This window comes from Pteronotus mesoamericanus, unplaced genomic scaffold (assembly GCF_021234165.1).
Source record: "Pteronotus mesoamericanus isolate MK-2021 breed Mesoamerican mustached bat unplaced genomic scaffold, CSHL_Meso_final scaffold_85, whole genome shotgun sequence".
NCBI classification, from domain to species: domain Eukaryota; kingdom Metazoa; phylum Chordata; class Mammalia; order Chiroptera; family Mormoopidae; genus Pteronotus; species Pteronotus mesoamericanus.
The window spans coordinates 40,607,603-40,631,916 of record NW_026555329.1 but is presented as its reverse complement, the minus strand read 5'-3'; the positions used below and the strand labels follow the sequence as shown (position 1 = coordinate 40,631,916).

Sequence of the window (24,314 nt, the reverse complement as noted above, 5' to 3'; positions counted from 1 at the left end):
CTTCGCCTATCCTTATTTTTTTAAATTCTTTTTTCTTCTTTCTTTTCTGATTGAATGTTTTTCTCTTCCTTATGTTCTAAGTAATTGATTTGATTCCCAGCTTCATCCCCTCCACTGTGTGTTCCCTGTAGATTTTTCTTTATTTCACTAAATGTGAACTTCATTTCTGCCTGGGTCTTTTTTATGCTGTTGAAGTATCTAATGAGTTCCTCAAGCATCCTGATAACAAATGTTTTGATCTCTGCATTTGATAGATTGTTTATCTCCATTTTGTTTAGTTCTATTTCTGGAGTTTTGTTCTTTTGCTTCATTTGGGCCATATTTCTTTGTCTCCTCATTTTGGCATCCTCCCTGTGTTTATTTCTGTGTATTAGATAGAGCTGCTTTGACTGTTGTCTTAGTAGTGTGGCCTATTGTTGAAAAGTGCACCTGTAAGTTGTATGGGGTGGAGCCTTTGGTAATTGCCAGGGTGGGGCAACCTGTGTCCCTGCTCTGTGGCTCTGCGTTGGGGAGGGCTCAGAGAGGGAACAGTGCTGCTACCTGGCCTCTGGAGTTTTGCCCAGAAGGAAGCTGTCTCCTGGCCCTTGCCCTGATGCCAGTCACTTTAGTTTCTCCCTGTATGCCACTGGTGCCCTTCCAGCAGGTGCCCTGATGCTGAATCACAGAGAGAGTGAAAGTCCTAAGTTCACTGTGGGCCCTTTAACAGGAGTGTCCTAAGAATCAGGAAGTTTCTTTTGTCACCCCAACTCCAACAGGTTTTCATAGTAAGAAATTATGGAGATTTATCTTCCTGGCACTGAAATGCTGGGCTGGGTGGTCTGGTCTGGGGCTGGGATCTCTCACTCTTCAGGTATCCCCCCCGATTTTCATCCACCACATGCGGATGTGGGACGACCCATTCCATGTCTCTGTGCCTCTCCACACCACTCTGCTGCACCTCTCTGCACCTTTCTACCTCTCCACACCTCTCCACATGTCTCTTCATCTCCACTCCTACCCATTTGGATGAACATGGCTTCTTTAAATCCTTGGTTGTCAGACTTCCATACAGCTCAGTTTTCTGACTATTTTAGGTGATATTTGCTTTGTAGTCTTGTAGTAATTTTTTCAGTAGTTGTTTGAGGAGGCAAGGTGTGTTTATACATGCCTTCATCTTGACTAGAAGTCTATTCTTCTCATCTAACATGTAATAATAATAATAACACAAAAGAAAATAGTTATTGATAATTTCACAATCTAGCCCTTTGTTTCTTTTGAGACATAAACACGTTATAATGAGAAGAAACTATCATTTTTTAAATGTTGGCCTATCTATCAGTGTTTCCCCTAAATTCTCTTTCTGTCCCTGGAAGGACTATCTGCCTACATAGTCTGGAATTAGGGGCCAGTTGGTTCATCTATCCTGCTCTGATATGTTCATTGGAAAATTCGAGCTTGTAGAATAATCTGGGTTAGGCTTCTAGACAAGATGAATGCGTAGGTAGATATGCTTTGCTTCACGGCACAACCAAAAGAAGGATAACAACCAATTAAAAAAAAACAACCAGAACTGCCAGAAAATTGAACTGTATGGAAGTCCAACAACCAAGGAATTAAAGAAGAAACATTCATCCAGACTGGTAGGAGGGGCAGTGAGGACGCGCAACAATGAGATGACTGGCGGACCATGGCAGGTGAGGAGGTGGCTGGCAGAAAAAGAAGAGAGGGATATTCCACATTCACATGCAGATAAACAGGGACAAACAACTAGGGAGAGAGACAGAGGGCACAACCCAGGATTCCAGTGTAGGAAATTAAAAATTCAAAATGTCTGGCTATAAAAATCTATGGGGGTTGCTGTGGTGGGACAATCTCCCAGTTTCACAGGAGAGTTTGTTGGAGGGGCCCATAGGATACTAGAACATACACAAACCTACCCACCTGGGAATCAGCACCTGAAAGGGCACAATCCACTTGTAGGAAGTAAGGGACATGACGGAGAGTAGAGCTAAAGCCAAGCAAGGGGCATTGTTCCCTCTCTGACCCCTCTTCCACATGCAGCACCACAACACAATGAAGTGGGTTGCCCTGCCCTGGCGAATACCTAAGGCTCCACCCTAACAACAAAACAGGTGTGCTGAGACAAAAAAATATAGCCCAAATGAAAGAACAGATCAAAACTCCAGAAAAAAGACTAACTAACGAGATAGCTAACCTATGAACGCAGAGTTCAAAATACTGGTAATCAGGATGCTCACAGAAACAATTGAGTACAGACACAAAATAATGAAAGAAATTAAGGCTATACAAAGTGAAATAAAGAAAAATATCATGAAGGAGAACTTCCCCGATCTGGCAAAGGAAATAGACATGCAAGTTCAGGAAACTCAGTGAGTCCCAAAGAAGTTGGATCCAAGGAGAAACACATCAAGACACATCATATGTAAATTACCCAAGATTAAAGATAAGGAGAAACTCTGAAAAACAGCAAGAGAAAAGGAGAAAGTTACCTACAAAGGAGTGCCCATAAGACTATTGGTTGATTTCTGAAAAGAAACCTTACAGGCAAGACAGGATGGAAAGAAGTACTCAAAGTCATGAAAAACAAGGATCTAGATTAAGACAACAAGGATCTAGATTAAAAACAAGGATCAAGGATTAAGAATGGAAGGGCAGATAAAGTGCTTCCCAGATAAGGTAAAGTTAAAGGAGTTCATTGTCACCAAGACCTTAGTATATGAAATGTTAAAGGGACTTATGTAAGAAAAAGAAGATGACTAAAATTATGAACAATAAAGTAACAACAAACTCACAACTATCAATAACTGAACCTAAAAAAAAAATACTAAGCAGACAACTAGAATAGGAACAGAATCATGGAAATGGAGATCTCAGAGGGTTATTAGAGGGAAGGAGGCAGAAGGAGATTGGGGGGAAAGGTACAGGAAATAAGGAGAATAATTACTAGGCACAAAATTGATGGAGAGGGGGCATTAAGAATAGTTCAGGAAATGGAGAAGCCAAAGAATTTATATGTATGACCCATGGACAGGGACTAAGGGGGGAGGAGATTGCTGGAGGGAGGAGGATAAAGGGGAGAAATAAATGGGACAACTGTAATAGCATAATCAATAAAACATACTTAAAAAATAAAATAATCTGAGTGAAGAAACAGCCATTGTCGTTGATCACATGCAATGAGGCAGACTACTCATTGCCCCATACAGACGCTTGGCAAAGGAGAAGGGCAGGACTGGGGTGGCAAAAGCTGGACGTGTGCTGGTGCTGCTCTGAGTAGGCACCAGACTGAAACCCTGTTGCTGAATAATGCCCCGCGGAATAACTGTGTAAGAATTTTACTGACTTCTTTTCAGCCAGTTCTAGTAAAATAGTACATCTTTAGTAAATGGTATAAAAAAGTCAGCCAAATGGAACAGTATTAATGGTCAATATTAGGAAATTGGTTAAATAAATATGATTTTTACATGGTAAAATATGCAGAAACTAAAACTGATTTTGTAGAACATTTAATAACTTGGGGAAATGTTCATTTTATGTTGTTAAGTGAGAACAGCAGGTTACTAAATCCTTGCACACTGTATGATACAGCTTCTACTTTAAAAAATGTGTATGCAGACCTTTGTACATACAGGAAAAATAAAACACTTGCAAGACAAACACCAAAATATTTACAATTTTTATTTCTGGTGGTGGAAAGAAAGTTGCTCTTTATTTTTAAAAAATTTTCTGTACTTTTCATATTTTTAAAAATAAAAAGATATTCTTATCAGAAAAAATGAACATTATGAAAAAATAGCTTTAAAAGTGTCCAAAAATAAAAGTAAAACCCTTTCTAAAACAACTCAGTCAAAATGAAGAATGAAAATAAAATTAATTAGCATTCCAGCTTTAAGCTAATATATATTACCCAAAAGGCACTCACAAATGTTTTTGAGCGATTAGAATAAATGGAGCTAAGCAAAATAAACAAACCCCTGCTAAAGCTGGAACTAGTTCAGTTGCTTTTCAGAGTCATCAAAACAATTTTGTTTTGTTTATTCTATTAAACTCAAGTTTGAGGTTGCAAGGCATTTGTTATTACAGTTGAAGTGTGTTGGCATTTCATTTCATTTTGACTAACTCCAACTGTTTTTAGTAAGAGGACTGGGCAATATGCAAATAAGCATGTTTCTGCACATGGGCTGTATGTCGCATTAGTTCTTGAAAACGGATTTCAGAAGTGCTTCAATCTGAGGAGTGTTCTCTCCCACATGGGAGAAGAAATGAAATGAGTTCATACATTTCTTATGTTGAGGTAAACTGGCTTAGTACAGTAAGAACTCCACTCCTTATGTGTGTATCCCTTCTACCAAGCTCTCTTCATTGGACCTTGGCTCTGTTCACTACTCTTGCCACTTGCAGCTTCATTCTCTGTCAGTCTCCCCTTGTTGCATCTGTGTTCCCACCTTCAAATGTGCTCAGATCCCCACTAGCTTCTCTTATGTGCTGCTCCCTGGAGTTAGCATTCTATTCCTCTCCTTTCTTTCGCTGCCAATGGCTCAATGAGGTCGTTGGTAGTTACTGCCTGATCCCTGCCAAGGGTATATTCTTCCTTTTCTCAACCCCCATGCACTTTTATCAGTGGGAGGCCAGGCACATTCCTGTTTTTGACACATTTCTCCCTCTACCTCTAATTTTTTTAGGAACACAGCAGGCTCTGTGGGGGCTGATTCTGAGACTTCAGGTTAAGAATATGGAAAGTTTGTATAGGCTCCTGGTTTTTCCTGTGGAATATATTTCCATTTCCATTAAGCACCTTCTGGGATTTTTTTGTTTGTTTGTTTTGGTTTGTTTGCTTATTTGTTTGTTTTACATATACCTCACATCTAAAATTAACTGCTTTTCCAACTTTAATAAAGCTTTATCTCTCAGACATACCAGGCCTAACTCCTATCTCTGACATGGACAAGCTCTCTGACATTGGGGTACATTATTGGACTTCTTTGTGTCTCAGTATGCTCATGTGGAACATTGGTACGACAACGGCCACCTTAGGGGATTGTTGTAGGATTAAAAGAAGCCTTTAGCCATATGTCTGGGCCATGACAGTTACTTGCTAAATGTGGTTTCTTTTGTACATGGGAGAGGAAATGAAGACTCCCTCTTTTCATACCTGAAAAAAGGTTCAGAGTACTGCACTGAGATGTGAGTGCCTATCCCCCCAAAAATTTGTGTAAATCAAGCTGGTGTCCCTGCAAACTGCCTAATCACACTTCATGAACCTCCCAGGCAGTCACTGCAAAATCACCAACCCTGCATACCGAGGGTCCCCTCTCTCTGCTTTGCTCAGCCAGTGTGATCTGTCCAAAGAATTGGAAATTGTAGAAAACACATATTGCAAGTACTAATGCAGCAGGCGCTATTCATTCACTGCAAGCTCTCAGTGATGTCAAGTCACTCGCACTGCCATGCTCATGGAGGAGGGAAAGGGGGAGCATCATATTTCCCTCTTTTCTTAGAATTGACATTTTTTTTTCTTGTCTCCAGTGCCAGTGTCTTCTCACAGGATTAACAAGAAAAGTTTCACTGCTCTGGAAATGGTACAAAAAAAAGTTCCCAACCTTTCTAAGCATTCTTCCTAGCAACAGATCCAGTGACTCCCTCCATGTTTCTTCCGGTGTGGTACTGCTGTTGGAGTGTTTTATCACTTTCTGCCACCTGTCAGCCATGTAGCTGTGGGTCAGTAGTCACTTTCTGAGCCTCAGTTTTCTCTTCTATAAGATGGGGATAATAGAATCGCTCGCCTCATTAGTTGTTATGAGGACCAAAATTATGCCAGCCAGTTACAAAAGTAACTACATACACATGTTGCTTTGTAATCATTTATTTGCATAAACAATGAGTGAACCTATGGGCTGTTGGAAGTAATATGGTCTAGGAATCACAAAGCTTGCCTCTGGGGTCCTGGCTTTGCCACTTACTAGCTGTGATGAATCATTGTGAAGTCATCTACTCTTACTGAACCTTTCTTTCTCTCTGTAAAATGTTGAGAAAATACTTACTTTTCAGTATTAAGTGAGATTACTTCTGTGCAAAATAAACCACAAAATGCCATACAACACAAAATGGTATTATGTTTCATCTCTGTCTTTGAGCTGTCGAGTCTCGGTCATTTTTGGGTTTCTTGTGGCCCACAGGGTAGTACATCCCCCCTAGCAGATCTGAACAGTAATATAGTAATTCAACAGAACTGACAAAAAAGAAGCACTCCAAGAAGGCCCCTGCGTGGTCAACAGAGATGGTTGGTATGAAGTCTACACATACACTCCTGGGAGGGCTGGAAGTATCCAGTCAGAACCAATGAGGATGGCTTTGGTTGCTCCAGGCAGGCACACTGACCTCCACAGGAAAATGGAGTCTGACTGTCTGACCGTGATGGTGGAGACAGAAAAACTAAGAAAAGCAGACACAAGAACTTAAAAAGCCATTCAGTGAGGTACTTTTAACGCTAAGGAGAGCTCCAGTGAGGCTTACTGAAAGGTAAATTAGACAAAGCAGTTGAGATGTTTGGAAAACAATTTCACTTTGGCAGGAGTATACCAGGTGACCTAACATGACAGATTCTCCTAATTTCCATGATTGCCTCAGGGAAGGATGAAGCTAAGTTGGCTCTGTTTTTACAATATGTTTCTCAAACATAACTTCATGGCCTGCTGCACAGGTAATTACTCTAACTACAAAGTTCACATTGCCAGTTATCTCAACTATGGCCTAATTTTCTCTAATGATGCTGGAATCTAATTCTCCTGGGTTTTGCAGTCTCTACCAAATAAACGTTAAAACCTTTATTCAGCAAATGATTTGCTTGGTCATGTCCGTTTATGTAGCTATTTATATCTTCAGGACGATTTGCAGTCAGTTTGGAGAGCTGGCAATTACTAATTTTAAGTAATTACTTTGACACTAAAATAAATTCATTTAAATTTATTGGCTATTTGGTTTTCACTAGTTTTATGCCATTATTAGCTCTGTGGAATAGTGTCCAACTTAATGTTTGTGATTTGATTTTCACATGAAAATCAATCTAGATGGGATGCTTACCTAATTTGTAGATAACATGAAGAGGAAAGGCATAAAAAATATTTTAGAAGGACAGACTGAGAAGCCAGAGTTCTGAGCGGGTGAGAACCCTATTCTAAAAAGGTGAAATATTAATGGGGTAAAAATAAAGCCTTCACTAGGTTCTAACAAAAATACCTACAAAAAGATAAGGGAAATATTGTCATGTTGAGATTCAGCTATAAGATCAGTTGGTAAACGAGATGCTATACTTTCAGTTCATATGTATTGTGCATTTGGGGTGGTAGAGAACAGATTCACTCAGAGCACCATAAGAGGGACTTACCAACACAGCATCCCTGTCTGGATCTGGAAAGTGCAAAGTTATCAAGGTCATCAAAAAATTACCAGCGGGAAGTTATGAGGCAACTTCAGGGACTGACTCCTCTCTCATGGTATCTCTTTTGGCCTTTCTGAGTACCACCTCATATTCATTAGGTTCTCCTCTGAGTCCTGATATCTAATCCCAGAGAGAACTTGTTTAATTGGCTTGGTTGATTATCATTTCTTTTCTAGGGCAGAGACCTTTGTACAAGTTACCTCATGGGTCATCCACCTTGAGTCATGCTCACCCTCAGTCCTGTGCCAAAACAACAGTTTAGCCCTGCTTTTCAGAACAGTGGGCTGTGGTAGAGGAAGTTCACACTAGAATGCAAATCTGTATATATTTCTAAGGGCCAGAACTGGGACCAATGAGTGAAAGCTGCAGGAAGAGAGACTCAACTCTATACAGAATTCTTTAAACATGCAATAGGTCATAGGCACTACTAAATGGTTGGATATTATGGCCTTTCAGGCCTCTTCCAGTTCCCAAAATTGGGTGGTCTTTTAAAAAATCACTCTTTTGTTTTTTCCCAGAAGTGTCAAATGAAAACCATCTTTTTCTATTATTATTATAACAAGCCATGAAGATAATTCTGCCATAATATAAGTAGAATATGCCTACAGTGTCAGAAACAGTAATGTTTTTGCGTTAACCTCTAAAATAAAATATATTTAATATGTGGAATATTTGTAAATTAAATTTTATTAGAGTTGATAACAACACTTCATTTTATAGTTATTGATTTTTAGAAAGAAAGAGAAAGGGGAAGAGAGAGAGAGAGAAACTTCTATTTGTTGTTCCACTTATTTTTGTATTTATTGGTTGCTTCTTGTATGTGCCCTGACTGGGGATCAAATCTGTAACTTTGGCCTATTGGAACAATGCTCTAACAAACTGAGTACCCAGCTAGGGCTAATAACAATAATATAAAGAAAGGAAATGATTTTAAATAATGTAAATGTAATGAGGCAGCAAACTGCAACAAAGATATTTCTCTAAGGTAATTGAAGATGAGTGTAAGAATGTTTGGTGAATTTTTTCCAAATGAATTGAAAACGATGTTCCAGAGACTTCAGCTAGGCTTTTAAACTCATATCTCATGATGGGCTGAGTCATTTAGGGCAGATTTCAGTGATGACTCTTCTGATAGTTGCCTGAGCTGGTCTCCAAAACAGTATAATTAAATCTCAGCATTCAAACTCTACTAATTTAGAAGCGCGCGTGCGCACATGTGTGTATGTTGTGAAGGAAGAAATGTGAATCCTTTTACAAAAAACAGAAATTAGTGATTTAATCTGAGAAAATCTGAAAGCACTGGGAAGACTCCAGATTGCTTCTGTTTCTACTTTCCAGCATGAAAACGCATTGTGACAAAAGAATACAAAGTGGATACAAGGGCAGGTAGAGTAGCCTTGCCTCCAGTTGCCTGTTAACTGCATTCCCTCAAGTCAATTGATGGTTAAGAGAGAGAGACCAGCTTTGTAAAAATTCTAGTTCCATTATTTTGGAGACAAGGCTAAGCTCTCTTGCTTCAGTTTCCTCTTCTATACGTTGGGGATAATAACAGTACTTAAGTCAGAGAGTTTCTGTGAGAATTAAAGCGCTTCTTAGCAGTGTCTAGCTCATGTGAAGTGCTCAATAATTTAGCTACTAGGATTATTTTTATCTTTATTATTTCTTAAGGGGTGGAAACCCTTAGGGTAGGCTCTCCCCTGCCCAGACAGCCATGGCATCAGTGCCTAGTCATGAGTGTGGCTCCACATCTTCTGATCATACCCAGCCCAGCCAGAAATAGAGTTAGTCTCAGCTCCAGTTCATGATCCGACTTCATCCTCTCCAGATGACTTGATTCTGTCCTGGTGTTTTCTCTGACCTTACATAAGTCACTATACCTCTCAGAGCCTCGGTTATGGGACCTCCTCTTGAAAATTGGGGATCTATTTAATTTTACTGGGTTTTAAAATTTTGGATACTATTAATTTAAATTTGTCTTAAGACAAACTTGAGTTATCATGTACAAAATTAGTAGAGAAGACAATGTTAAAAGTAGATGAGTTGTCAAAGAACATCTTCTCTGACTTTCTCTATTTTGAAAAAAATGTCTGTACTTGGGTTCCATCCCACTGGTTGAGGATTTGTTTGGCCTGTGTGGGGGCAAGCCATCATTATTTTTAAAAAGCTCTCCCAGTGGTGCTTATGGACCTATAAGGTTGAGAAACACTTAGCAAGCTCAAGCCCAAGGTCAGACTGTGAGTGGTGGAAGCAGGTCTGGATCTCCTGGCTTCTGTTCTCACTACTGACTGACACCAAGTTCTGGTTCCAAAGAGCCTTTGTAAATGATTCTTTCTGTGATTTTCACCCTTTCTCAAAAAAGGGAGGTATTAAATAAGCACACTATTCAAGAATTTCTTCTGTTTTCTTTTTAATTAAGGTTTTACTCTGTATAGTTCTTCCCTAACAATATGCTTTTCTTATCCACAGTTGCCTCTTCTCACTGCCTTCAAAGACACCTCTAAAATGTAATTGCATTGTTGAGCTCCTCTCTGACATTGTCAGCCTTGATCAAATACTTGGTATTCGTTGTCTGTTCTTTTCAGTCTGTGTTAGATTTTTCCCACCCATGGCCTAGGTGTTTATGTGATTATAAAGTACAGTGTATTCCCATGAAGTATGAGAGTAGAATAAGATCAGGTGCCTTTTTTTTTTTTTGATTTGTGTATACAGTGTTTTCTACTATTTAGGAGTCATTCAGACCAAAATGTAATTGGAATTATGCTACCCTTATTTCATTATCTGTTGTCATTAAATTGCTTAAAGTTTCTTAGATGTTGATGTCCTAAGTAAGGTAATTCTTGATTCAAATTAATCATGGAATTTGATATGTATTAAGTTCTCCTTGTCAATTGTAGTAGGATAATAGAATGAAATTTCAGTTAATAGAATTAACTACCCAAAACAATATTTCACTGTTCTGTTTCTTTTTTTCTTTTCAGGAATCTCTGTGATATTCTTCCTCAGCAACCTCCACCCCTGCTTGCTGAAGACTTTCACCAAAGCTGCTTTTCAGCTGTTGGCATCAACCCGAGAAAAAGACGGCTTCAAAAATCAGGGAAGCGTTCAGGAAACTCTTGGCCCACTAGATTGTCCGAAGGTGAGAACCAATCAGTTCTCCTTCTGTATTTGTAAATCTGAATTAGCTGTTCTGTCTTCTGATATATATGCTTTAAAATAGAGTGGATAGAGGACTAGGCTATTGAAAACTATAAAGAACTGGGAGTTTTTATTTATTAGGAGAATTTTTTAGTAGTTATGAAGGGAATCAATTGGCTATTTTGACCAAACAAATTTATTTGAAGTTATAGTTCTGACTTATGAAGTCTTATTGAACACACACATGTACATGCACATGCAAACCCACCCTTATCTTTAAAAAAATCAAATAACATTTCCTTCTCAGGGAAATTTCCTATGTACAATAGCGCCCCCTTATCTATAGGATAAATGTTCCAAACCCCCCAGTGGATCCCTGAAACTGCAGATAGTACCAAATCCCATATATACTATGTTTTTTCCCATACACACATATATACCTTTTCATTTAAAGGAAGCTACTCTTGATGTATCTGAATTGCCAGCATCTTGTGCTTTGGGGCCATTTTTAAGTACAATAAGGGTTCCTGGAGCACAAGCACTGAGATATGGTGATATTCAATCTGGAAACCACGATGGCCGCTGAGTGACTAGGGGCCCTGGGTGCACTGGACAAAGGGATGAGTCCCGCCTGGGGAGACGCATGGCGATGGCGTGAGGGTTCACCAGGCTACGCGGAACCACGTGAAATTGAAACCTTATGAATGGTCCATTTCTGGAATTTTTGTATGTAATGTTTTTGGACCATGGTTGACTGTGGGTAACTGAAATTGTGGAAAGCAAAACTGTGTGTCGGGGGGGCTACTCTATTTAGAGTCTACTGTGTTTAGAGCCTTCGTATCTACTTTGCCCTGCCTTCTAGGATTGTTTTAAGGCTCAAACAATATAAGTAATATGAAAACACTTTGTAAATAAATCATAACTATAAGTACCTACCTTCAAGGAATATCTGTCAAATGCAAGAGACAGACACGTAAATCAATATGCTCAACTCCAATATGATAAAATTATACTGAGAGAATATTAAGGAATGGAAAAGGCATGAAATGGAGCCTGAGGCCAGAAGATTGTATATAAAGAAGTCTGTCTGGAGAAGGTGACCCCTGAGATGGCTCTTGAGAGGTGAATAGGAGTCAGCTTGCTAAAGAGCAGGGATGGGGGTGGAGGAGGGCATTGCAGACAGTAGCAGTGGGATTGGGGTATGGAACCCACGTGTGGAAATAATAAGTTATACCAGGTATGGGGGCTGTGCGCAAGCGCTGAGGTGTTTTGAGCTCACAATCATTATCATTGTAGGTATGTTACCCTGGAGAGAGTATAGAGAAAGAGCTGGAGGTGAGCGAGACTGAAAGGAGGAAGACTCATTTGTAATGATATAGGGAGAAGATGGGAGGGCTAGAATTAGGGTAGAAGCAGTGAGGAACAGGGGAAAAAGAGAAATGTGAAAGAGCTAGAAGGTGTTGGATTTGGTGATAGTCTGGGCACTGGAAGTGAGAACATATTAGGACTTGGGATTCTGAGGTATCTGACTTGGGTGCTTGAGAGGATGATTACACCATAAAGGGAATTGAGGAGGAAAGAGGACTTATTCTTGGGGAGAAGAAAACTTTGAGGTATATATATGACGTTTAGGTAGAAATGTCTATTGGCAGTTGGAAGTGTAAGTGTGAAGTTTAGGGAGGGGTTCGGGTTAGAAACATTGATTTAGGAGATGGAGGCAATGGTTAAAAATATTTTTAAAATATAAATTTGATTTTGTACTTAAGCCTTCAATATTATTTATTCATATACTTAAAAAACAACTCACCACATTCTCAATTTCCATTTCATTTTGATATTACCTATCATTTGATTTATATATGTACTTGTTGGTCTTATTTTCTTGGCGTAATAAATTAAGATTCTTCCTAGGAACATATGTGATAACTTTTTTAGTTTGATAAATGTAATTTAAACCAGTATTTAAAAGACAATGTAAACCCTAAAATTTAGAAGAGTCATAAGCCAGTACCATTCTCCATTTTAATTCACAGTAGTTACAGAAATTAAGAAAGGTACTTTGCTTTCCAAAATATCGTTCTTTTTCTGTACAAATCATGGTTTCTTGTCAATTCTTCACTTTCATTGCTCTGCCTAGGATATGGACAGTGTCTATGGGAGGCTACGTAGGATCTCTCTGGCATTCTTCAGTGGGGTGCTGCCAGCATTTCACCGCCACTTTGGGTCTTCCCAGCATCAACCCAGAATGTCATTAAGGGCCTGTTATAACAGAGGCTGCACTGTTTGAGATCGAGTCCGCACAAGTTACACTTTTGAAATACATTACTCAGAGCCTTCTTTGAGGGAATGTCATGGGTAAAAATTTTAAATTCAAATAATACTTACAATAGTATTATTTTGAGTGAGTTTTATTAGATTACCATGGCCTTCCTTACCTTACTGACAGTTTTTTTAAGACCTGTTGGAATTTTGGAAAATGCTCCTTTTTTATAGTCCACTTCACCACAATCTTTCCCCCAAAATTTAAAGATCAGCTAATCTCTCACTTTCATTTCTATACACAAGAAAATTAATGTGAAGCAAAATTAACTTATTTAATACTAACAGCTGAAGCCAGAGCCGTGGTCTCTTGAAACTCATTCTGCCCTTTTCACTTCATATTTTTTTTTCTCTTATTCCAAATCTTTATTGAACTGTGAACTTATCTGTATGTCCTAAAATAGGAAATTGAATTAAGGAAGTCCCTTCGTATTGATGGCGTTGGCTTTGGCTAGTCACTTTTCATTTAACAAACAGATTTTGCATTAATAACTTTGGCTCTGATTAAGATGTTATTATCTTAAACTTTTTAACAGGTGTTTTGTTTTCAGCATCTTTTATTTATCATACTGGTTAAAATGAAGGATTGGGAGAGAATCAAAACTGTGCTTTAAATTTCGTTGAAAAAGGACAATCTTCTCAACATCGATTATCATTCCAGTTTTTCCCCAGTAGGTACTTTCAGTAACAATGTATCAGGCACATTCACTAACAGTGCAAGTGGCTTCACTACCCAGTGTCATGAAACATCCTATTTTTTTCAGTTTTATTTTCTCTTTTAAATAAAAGATAGCTTTAACACATAAAAAGGCACTCAACAATTATTATAAAACTGACACTTTTAAGCACAATATAGTTCTAACTAGCTCAAATACATTACAATACCCTATGAATTTTATGTATAAAAGTTTATGGAAATGTTGAGTTGGTGTAATTTAGAATTATGTCACATGCATGCAAGTTGTAGGTGGTCTCAAGGACAATGAATTGTTCTCTGAAATTCACAGAATGGTCAGTCATTGCTGTGAAACCAGTGGGCTGTAAATCATCAGGATGCGTGGACAAAACATGATTCACTCTTCCCCAAAGCTGCCAGTAACTAAAGGAGTTTCCTCTTATTTCTCTGTAAGACAAGAAATTTGTCTCCCAGATTTGATATCTTTCTGTTTTTTTCTTCTTTTTATTTTTTTTTGGGGGGGGTGCTCTCTTTCTACCTCTTTCATCTCTGTCTCTCTGTCTTTTTCCTGTCTCACTCATGTTCTCTATGTGATAGACAAATTCTAAAATGATGTCTCCAGAATGTGAGACCCTTGACAGTTTTTGTTTATGGAACTGGCTGTGGAAGCAGATGAGACGCCCTTCATTTGGTGAGGCGTGAGAGCTGTGGAGGCATTGCCTGACATGGCTGGCCCCTGTATAACTGGGCTACACTGGGCAGGATGACAACATGGACACGGATTGACAGATACACAATCTGTCAGGTTGTGTCAGTGAACACAAGACAGTATGTCTGGTGAACAGCTTTCACCACTGTTGTTTAGCGGTGGGGTCTTCTTCTGAACCATCTTACCGTGGCCAAAGTACAGAATGCAGCAGTAGTGGGTGGCTGCTCAGAGTACCATTAGGCAACAAAATAATGGATAGAGTTTATGTTGGCTTGGAGATGCCACTTAGAAGTAGTAAGAATTTGAAAGAGTAATTAAGACTGCCCTACTGCCCAGTGGTTAGAACATGGAATGCTGCTGGAGGAGGATTGTTTAGGGGAAATTCCTATTCGAAAGAAGACATAGATGAGCTGGCAGGTGACATTTTTGAAATATGCAGTAAAATGTATTATCCTATGCCTTTCTGTAGTGTGGGATTTTTATAAAGAAAGGGGAGAGAAAGTGCTGAGCCACCAATTTTTGATACAAATTCATTCATTTTATAGAGGTCATAGACTGCATCAGCAATTTGTGGGCCATTTTTGGTGGAGGACAATGATAATGGATTTCTAATCTGATAATGTCCTGCTACATTTGAATTTTCACTCTCCACTGCCTTTTGTGTTGTTTGAGTACTTTCAAAATTATTCTTGATTCAGGTGTATTATTAAACTCTTTTTAAACTCTAGCTTTTGCACTAATATCTTGCTGCTCATGTTAAAATGAGAATGGTAACCGGAGAATTTATTTTTGCATTTGTTAATAGAATAGAAAGGCAGCATAATATGAATTAATGATTCTTCAAATTTTCCCATAATATAAGCTGGATTCATGATCCTCTGGGGATCTATTTCAAATTCATGCCCTAACAAACCATTCTTGCTAGTTGTTGCCTCTCTAGCATTTTAAAAGCTTCTACATAATGGATATATAACTATCAATAATAAATCATTTTGATTTTAAACTTAAAAAACATTTTTGATTGTTTTCATTATAAAATGGAACAGAACTTCCTCTTCACAATCAATTTGTGCTTTTTTTTTGGCAAGAACCATCCTCAAGTAATTGTCTTTTTAATGTTTTAGAAAATTAAGTCTATGAGGAAAGATTGAGGATAAAACAAATTATTGAGGATGTAGAACTACTAATAGGGTTTATTCATTCTTTGCAAAATGTTACATTTAGAGGACGTATATATTATCATTGACAGAACTGTTCAAAAATGACAATATCCACTCGGGTAATAATTCTCTGTTACCAATATTTCAAGTTGTTCTCTTTTGTTTCCCCTCGTTGCTATCAAATTTGCCATATTTTATTGAGAGTCATGATATTTGTTTGTTGTATGTGACACATAAAAGGGACAGATACAGAGGGAAGAAGAGAAACCAAGGTGAACAGAGAGGGATTGAAAAGCGAGATGGATATTCCTCATTTCCAACACATAAATCAAAGCAGTATTTGTAGTTCTTCCCCCTTCAATCTTATTTCTTTGATTTCTTTGTCATTGAAGCTGCGTGATTTCTGTAATGTACAAATCCATAAACAGGAACACAGAACTATATCCTAAGGTGGGCATCGGAATATAGTCACTGTAGTTGCTCTGTGAACTGCCCCCCCAGGTCCCTTTCCCCCTTGAGGACTGAGGCATTCTTCCTCCAGCTTCTGGGATTGTTGACAGCTGGGAGCTCATAGCCCAGTTCCTCCTTTTGGAGACTGCCCCCAACCTCCAGCTAAAGCGTTGTATTACTCAGTTATACCACCTGCCTCAGGACAGCAGCATACATTCAATGGCTGGTCTATTTGGGGACACAAAGGCCCTTAACCCCAATTCACGACAGCTCTGCAGGACCTGTAGGATCAGCTGAAACTTCTACCGTGAATGCATCACAGCCCAGCTTTTCCAAATGCCGTGTCTGGCTTTGCTCAGTCATCCATACATACTGAACCCAAGAGCCCTCACCAATAAAATTCCTGCATGCAAATCCTCATCTCAGAGTCTGGCTTTAGGGAAACTTGACCTGCAGCAGTCACCAGACATGGACCATGTCATGCATACATGTGTGAGTCTGTGACTATGTATCTTTATAGCACTGTGATATGGTACTAGCTCTGAAATCATAATCAATCTCTGGAAATCAAGGCCAGGCACTTTTGTGAAAAATAGGGATAACAATGCCTACCTCTTAGAGATGTTGCCAGAATTTGATAGCAAGGTATTCAGTGCCTAGCACAAACGAAGCACTTACTCAATTATACCTTTGATTGTAATTACCAGTGATTACTTACAAATAACCCATTGGTTCTGACCAATTGGTTAAAATGCAGAATGCTTTTAATGTCATTTTTATTACTACATTTATTTTAGTAGAGTATGAAGGTTAATAAAAGATGCATCACCTGCAAATTTAAATAATTTTTCTACTTTGTTAGTCCCCTTTTATAAAGTATGTGGAGAAATTGGACATGGTTCCATAAGAAACCTAAAGTGGTTAAAGAGATTAAAATAAGCCCTATGAGTAAAAGTTAAAGGATCTGGAGTTGTTGAAGAATGGAAGATTAAGTTGCCTTCTATCTTCAAGTGAGTGGAGGTCTTTTGTGTGTGTGGGGGGGCGGGGTTGGGTTATTTAACATATTTTGCCCATGTTTACAGAGAATAGAACAGCAGAAAATGGGCAGAAATTAAAGGAGGAAAATAATTGGGTTTATATCAAGGGACTTACTCTACTTTTGGACAATAAAAAACAGGAAAGAGCTTATAGAATACACACTTTAAAAAAAAATCTTCAGAAAAAGAAAAGACAACATTAAGTCCTTAATCACTGAGATACTTCCCACAGAATTTATGGAAAACTCTGAACTCTTGATTTTGTGATTTCATACTTCAGAAATGATGTTTCCAAGAAACTCAATCACATATGTTCTTTTTTTGCAAATGGGGAAAAAATAACTATTCACATTTTTTAAATAACTGAATTTCTTAAGAGTATATTTGAAAGTGTCCATATGCACTTTTTATGTGGTTCCTGATAATGAAACAAATCTGTTTCACCAAATAGGTGTCTTTCTGTGCATTTTAAAATCTGTTAGATATTATCCTACTTTTCAATCTCATTGTATGTCATCTCTTTATATTCTATATAAAAATAAGTTAAAATCAATCAACATGGACCATTTCTCTGTATCCAATGTGAATTCTTTTGAGACTCAGATCCTGGGATGACATTGTTAAAATACTAATGAGTGTTACATCTCTATGAAGGACTTTAGAACAACAGTACGAAGTCTGGAACTTTGGAGTAGAACATCTTTTTCAATCAATTAATTGCTCATAGATAAGACTAAAGAATGGATAATGGAGCTAGGTTTTTACACTAAATGCTCTTTTAAAATCTCAGTGTCAGAAGATAAGAGGAGGTCACTGAGAAGTTTCTAAATTACTAATAAGTATATGGGATTTTGCATTTTGTCCTTGGCATGTCTTGTCAAGTAGGGACAGGCCTAGAGACAGAACGGAGGTAAAAGAGCACTGGACTGGAAGCCAAAATGTGTGGCTCTTTTAATCACAGCCACCAAATGATTTCTTCTCTCATAAAACTGTGTCTCTGTAAGTTTCCTTTTAATTTCTAGTTCCATTGTCATATCTTAGATGTTCATCACACTACAGTATCTTCTTTCAAAAGAAGCCCAGCAGACATGAGGGTACAGCCTCTGAGAGTTCAGCCTGGGAGTCCCATCACACATTGGCCTAAAGTATATCTGATTTAATTAAAAAAATTTTTAGCAACATAATAGGTAGAGATTTTGTTTAAGATTTTACTTGGTTAAATGGATCCACTGCTGGAAAAATGAGTTTTAAAGGTATCCTTACTGATTCCCATGTTTTCAATATTCTCCCCAATATATTCCATCAAAAGACCCAGTTTTATTCTGTTACTGCCAAGCTAAAACTCTTCAAATGGCTCTATACCTCATGAGGAAAAACATATGCAACCCTTACCCTCGTATCCAGGCTTCCCCGCTTACAGTGTGAGTGGAGGTGCCTCGGTATTCTAACACAGCGCCGTCCTGACCTGGTTGTGGATCCAGGGCGGAGTGCCACCCCAAGACCCTCATCCTGTTGAGCTCCCTCTCTAATTTTGCTCAGCATTGTTCTTGACCCTCTACTTGGCTGTTGAAGCCATCCTCTTCCTCTTCAGCAAACCTCAAAATACATTATCTTCCTCCAAAAAGCCTTCCTTGATTATTCTAGTCTACATTCATTTGTCTATCTCTAAATTCTTTCATGTGTTTGGGTATTTATACTAGTCTACATTACATTTTACCTGGTTGACAATGGTGTTATGTAGGCTGTGTGCAGAGTGTTATTATTGCTGTGAGTACAGGAAGTACAGTGACCTAGAGAAATACGGTTGTTTGAATCACCCCCATATCATATGTAAATTTTCAAGGTAATATGTGAATAGAGACAGGAAGGTAGATGTTTTTGGAAATAAATTTCAGCAACATGGATGGAAATAAAAGTGATCTGGTCCTCATGTTACCTTAAGTTGCAACACATTGAAGCTCAAAGCACTTGCTTAAGATCAGATGATAAAGTTTTAAGCCTAATTCTGCCTCTTCACTTTGGGTCCTTTCTTTTTTATAACTATAATATTCCTATTCTTGGGTTTTTGCATATCACAAAACACTTTTGCATGCTGTTTAAGTTTAGCTTCACAATGACCCATGAGGTAACTAGGGCAAGCTAGTATCTGTCAAACAAAGAAACTGAGGTCAGGGACATGCCCCAAATCCTAATGTGTTAAATTGACTGCAGGCACTGAAACACAAACTTGCAGGCTTCTATTTTAGTGTCCTACATACATGTTACTAAAAGTACGGTCTGTAGTCCAGCAGCATGGGCATCACCAGGGCGCTTGTTAAAAATGCAGAAGCTCAGGCTCCACCCCATTTTAACAAGATGCCCAGGGAGCTATATGCACTTTAAACTTGGAAAATCCCTGTAAGTTAAGGACAGTGTAAGCCTCTGAGGTACAAACATAAAACAGTTTTATTTTTATTCTTATCACTGGGATCACATCTGCTCTTCCCTTTGACAAGGTATCTAGCAGATCTGATAGATTTTTTTTGTTACTTTCAGGTTTTTAAAAATTTAATACACTCTAGTCCACTTTTAAACTTCAAACTCATGTGGAAGTAAAAGCCCACAGCCCAGCTGTGCACTTCAACAATTTTTTTTTATTCATCAACTTTCTCTTAAACCACATGTACTGCTTCCAAGACCTCTTAGTGATGTATCATGACAATGCTCATTTTTCAGAACAAGAAATTCAGTTGCCTTACTCAGTCTTCGGTAAAACTCAGAAATAAATACCAAGCACACATACCCAACATAAAATAACTAAGAAATTTCAGTTCTTATTCATTATATTTCACCAAGTTATTGGCCCAAGGAGGAGATAATGGCTGTCATTGGCAAAGACTGAAGTTAAAGTATGAGAATATACTTCATTAGGGAGAAACACCTGTTAAGCTGTTGTTCTTAATTTTTATTGGAAATTTTTAATATTCTCTGTCTAGGAAGCCAAGACTTAGTCTATTCACCATGAGCCAAATGACTCCTCTTAAATGTCCAAGAGGAACTCCATTGAAGTTCCTGGGGGCTATGTTCATTAGAATTCTTAGGGGTTGTGTATCACCCAACCCAAGCTATATATTATATCAAACTTCTCTCTCGCTATGTTCATCCCTGTAATGAAGTTTTATTTTGACTGTCCTGTTCCCTCCTCCATATTTTGTTTGTTTTCTGTTTAATGTGATGAGAAAAGGCAGTTTTTGTCTTTACTTCTGGTTAGCAGACTTCATAAATATTTATTAGCAGGTTCCTTTTCCAGTTACTATTTTGTGATTTGTTATTTTGAAGTGAAAAATAACTCCCAGTTTTTACTTAAATAATATTTATTAGTAGGTTCCCTTTCCAGTTACTATTTTGTGATTTGTTATTTTGAAGTGAAATCTAAAGTGAAAAATAATTCCCAGTTTTTACTTAAATAAGCCTGAGTTTTGGAGATCATGAGCCAGACAGAAGTAACTTTTGAAGACTCTTTTCCTAAGCTACATCATTCTGAGAAGGCACAGGCTCCGAATATGTATGGGGGTTGGGGGTGGAGTGGCTTGTGGCTCAGTGGGTGAGTAAACAGGACTAGCGATTAAATGCAAGGAATATTTCCAGAGCATCTACAGGGGCGCTGTGCTAGGTGGAAGAGCCACCATCCCACCATATCTTCACAAGGGCGCTGTGAGACAGGTGTAATCATATCCATCTTACAAGCTAGGAACTAGAGTTTAGGAAAAGTTTGTGATTTGCCCCAATTCACGAAGCTAGCAAGTGAAGACGCCATGATGTCAAAAGTTGTTGAAAAGTGAGTGCTGCACAGTGCTCTTCTAGTTATCCTCTTGAAGTTGATAGTGGGTAATTTTGGAGTAATTATCTTTAAAGAGTTGATATGCTTTTTACTTTGGTAGATTAACTTGTTAAGAAAAAATGTTAATAGAGCTGGGCTACTTGGAGCAGAGCTTGTCTTTCCTGAGCTCACTTAAGCTGGAGGCTGGGTGTTGGCACTTAGATGCCAGGGGATTGACCTGGTGTTTCTTTGGATTGCCCTTTAAGTTAGTGTTTTCTTTATTGGAGAATGCTACCAAACTCTGCCATTATCAGCCTGTAAAGAGATTTTCCCTTGTTCAGGAAAGCTTTGCTTTGCAGAAATGTGTTCCTGTCCCCTCCTCTAGAAAGCACAACAGATGCAACTCTTAAGTGACCCTGTGGCTCGGCACCACACGATCAGCAGTTGCTGTGCACCCCCTTTGCAGCCCCCCCTGCTTCCCTGAATGTCAGCAGGACACTCGCACTCCCACTCAGGGACTGCTTTTCTAAACTTGTAGTCAGGCAGCTAATCTCTTGGTATTGTGAGTCTGTTTCTTGACTGCTGCATAAAATTCTGCGTTTCTCTTTACTTAGCCTCATGGCTGTGGTCAGAAGATAGTCCTCACCACTGTCACCACCCAGCACCTTTATGCCTTGGGTAGGTGAGGGATTGTCCCAAAGTCACATAGGCACGTGTTAAGACAAGCCTGAAGCAACCCTTTACCAGTCTCTTAAAATTTTTTTGCCAAAATTTAAAACACTGTTTACTTTTGGATACAAAATGAAGGCCCTTATTTTGGAAACCAGTAACACTCATAATTGTCTATGATCTGCCAAGGAAAGATGTAATTAGGCTTCCTATGTAATTTACCACACGATTTAAGGTATGTCATTTAAACAAAGCAAAGCGCAGAGGTATTTTTAAATAATATCGATTTTTCCTTATGAGTATAAAAGTAATACATAGTCATTACAGATAACCTATAAAATGAAGAAAAATGTGAAGAGAATAAAATAAGTAAAATGATTATTAGTCTTTGATGTATATTTCTTGTTATACTCATGCACAAGTATAAATATACACATTTGTTGCAAAATGTTTTTAATGGAATTCCTCCTTGGGACTTTAATGCCAACCATTTTTTTTCCTTTCCAATTCTTTTTGTTTTTAGAATGGAATATTAACATAGTATACACAAAAGAAAGGGAAAATAACTCAGTATTCAGGAACATTTACTATGGAAACACATTGCCTAGATTCTCGTCTTGCCTCTGTCTTTTGCTGTGCTGGAACCTTGGGAAAGTTACTCCATGTTTCTATGCTCAGTTTTCCTATGTATAAAATGGGGATAAATAGTCCTTATATCATTCATGGAGTTATTGTTAGAAATAAATAATAAACTGTTAGCTATTACTGTTTTTAAAATAAGTATGACATATATAAGGAGAGAAGAATAAAAACAAACACAATTAACATAGGAAATCTATTATCAATTTGCTTGTGTTTTATTCCATGATCACACCTCCCTTTCTCCCAGAGGTAAACATTACCCTAAATCATTGTTTAGCTTACATATTTTGAACCTCATATAATTAAAGTCATAGTAATTTTTACTTAACATTATGCTTTCAAAATTTCTTCAAGGTGATTTTTTTTTAACAATGCCTAGTATATATCACAATTTTGGGGGGGTTTTAAATTTTATATGATTAAAAGCAGTGCTGCTATGAACATGTCTTTTAGTGCACATGAACAAAGTTTGTTGCTCTTCTTTTCTTAAATTTATTCTAGAGAGAGGAAGGGAGAGAGAAAAAGAATAACACTGATGTATTGTCGCACTTATTCATTCATTGGTTGATTTTTGTATGTACCCTGACTGGGGAAATCAAACCTGCAACCTTGCGTATCGGGATGACCTCGTAACCAACTGTGCTATATAGAAGCCTGGGCCTGTTCTTTTGTTTTTTTAAAGAAGTCTAATTGCTAAGTAGATGCATCTTTAACTAGATCATGAAGAATTATTTTCCAAAATGATTGTTGTGTTATATATATACTTGGATTTATAAGAGATGAAAAGTCAGTAGGCAATTTAACTTTTGCTCTGTATTGATGACATGCATTTTCCCTTGGAGTGCTTTTAAGATATTATCTTGTCATTGAGGATCTGTAGTTTTATTATAATATGCTGAGTGGTATTTCCTACTATTCATCCTTCTTGGTATATATCACAGTTTCTATGTCGATAAATCCATGTCTTCCATCACAGGTGGAAAATTGCATCCACTCCTTCCTTGAACATTGATTGCCTCACCTTCATTTTTTCCCTTTGAGACTCTAACTAGACTTACTTAGACCATCTTATTTATTTATTTATTTTCTTATTGAATTTATTGAAATGATATTGGTTAATAAAATTATACACATTTCAGGTGTACAATTCTATAATATATCATCGGTCTATTGTATTGTGTTCATCATCCCAAGCCAAGTCTCCTTTCATCACCATTTAGCTCCCCTGTACCCTCTCCTACCTCCCTCTACCCTGTTTCCCTCTGGTAATCACCACACTGTTGATTGTGTCAGTGGATTTTTTCTTTTTTGCTTAATCCATTTACTTTATTCACTAGCCCCCTCCCCAACCCCTTTGCCCTCTGACAGCTATAGTCTGTTCTCTATTTGTGAGTCTGTTGCTACTTTGTTCATTAGTTTATTTTCTTCATTAGATTCTACATATCAGTGAAATTATATGGTACTTTTCTTTTGCTGAATAATTTCACTTAGCGTAACAATTTACAGGTCCATCCGTGCTGTTGTTAAGGGTAAGATCTCCTTTTTTATGGCTAAGTAGTGTTCCATCATGTACACATTCCACTACTTTTTTACCGAGTCATCTAGTGATGAGCATTTTGGTTGCTCCCATACCTTGGCTACTGTAAATACTGCTGCAATGCATATTGGGGTGCATATATTCTTTCAAATTACTGTTGAGTTTCTTCAGGTATATTCCCAGAAGTGGGATCACTGGGTCATAAGGGAGTTCCATTGTTAATTTTTTGAGGTAACTCCATAAAGTTTTCCACAGTGGTTGCACCAGTCTGCATTCCTACCATCCGTGCATTAGGGTTCCCCTTTCTCCACATCCTTACCAACACTAGCTGTTTGTTGATTTATTGATGATAACCATTCCAGCAGGTGTGAGGTGATATCTCTTTGTGGTTTTAACTTGCATTTCTCTGATAATTAATGACATTGAGCATCTTTTCATGTGTCTGTTGGCCATCTGTATGTCCTCTTTGGAAAAGTATCTATTCAGGTCCTTTGCCCATTTTTTAATTGGATTGTTTGTTAGGTGTTGAGTTTCATAAATTCTTTATACAATTTGGTTATTAACCCCTTATCAGATGTGTCAGTGGCAAATACATTCTCCAGTTCAGCGAATTGCCTTTCCATTTCATTAGTGATTTCCTTTGCTGTGCCAAAATTTTTAGTTTGATATAGTCACATTTATTTTGTCTTTTGTTTCCCTACCCAAGGAGATATATCAGGAAAAATATTGCTACAAGAAATGTA

General features: G+C 38.0%; 1 protein-coding gene across 11 annotated transcripts in view; it reads left to right on the top strand.

Annotated features, from left to right (window-relative positions):
• The window catches only part of NRCAM (neuronal cell adhesion molecule), a 308,117-nt gene that overhangs the window by 48,632 nt on the left and 235,171 nt on the right, over window positions 1-24,314 (top strand). For all 11 annotated transcript variants that reach the window (XM_054564304.1, XM_054564303.1, XM_054564299.1 and 8 more), the window contains exon 2: window positions 10,417-10,574. The gene's annotated coding sequence lies outside the window, so the exon portion shown is untranslated. The remainder of the gene's footprint in view (window positions 1-10,416; window positions 10,575-24,314) is intronic.